Source organism: Gymnoscopelus braueri, assembly GCF_963280865.1.
Source record: "Gymnoscopelus braueri genome assembly, chromosome: 18".
NCBI classification, from domain to species: Eukaryota; Metazoa; Chordata; class Actinopteri; order Myctophiformes; family Myctophidae; genus Gymnoscopelus; species Gymnoscopelus braueri.
Genome location: NC_137618.1, coordinates 35,013,134 through 35,013,382, shown reverse-complemented (window position 1 = coordinate 35,013,382; position 249 = coordinate 35,013,134).

Sequence of the window (249 nt, the reverse complement as noted above, 5' to 3'; positions counted from 1 at the left end):
ATTAAGGTTGGCTTAAACGCTGTCATACAAGCGGGCTTGGGCACCTCTCATTTTTAAAAATGTTAAGCCTTTGTTCTCTCCCGTTAATTAGCATTGTCTTAAGTTCATTAGACCACCGCTCACGTTGTTGCTAATGAGGCGACGTAGACCACCTACAACGGCCGTAGCTTTGTAGAGTCTGACCTGACAATGGCTCCCAGGCTTTCTGTTTCATGGTGTAATGTTGAACACACACGCGGGGATGGATGC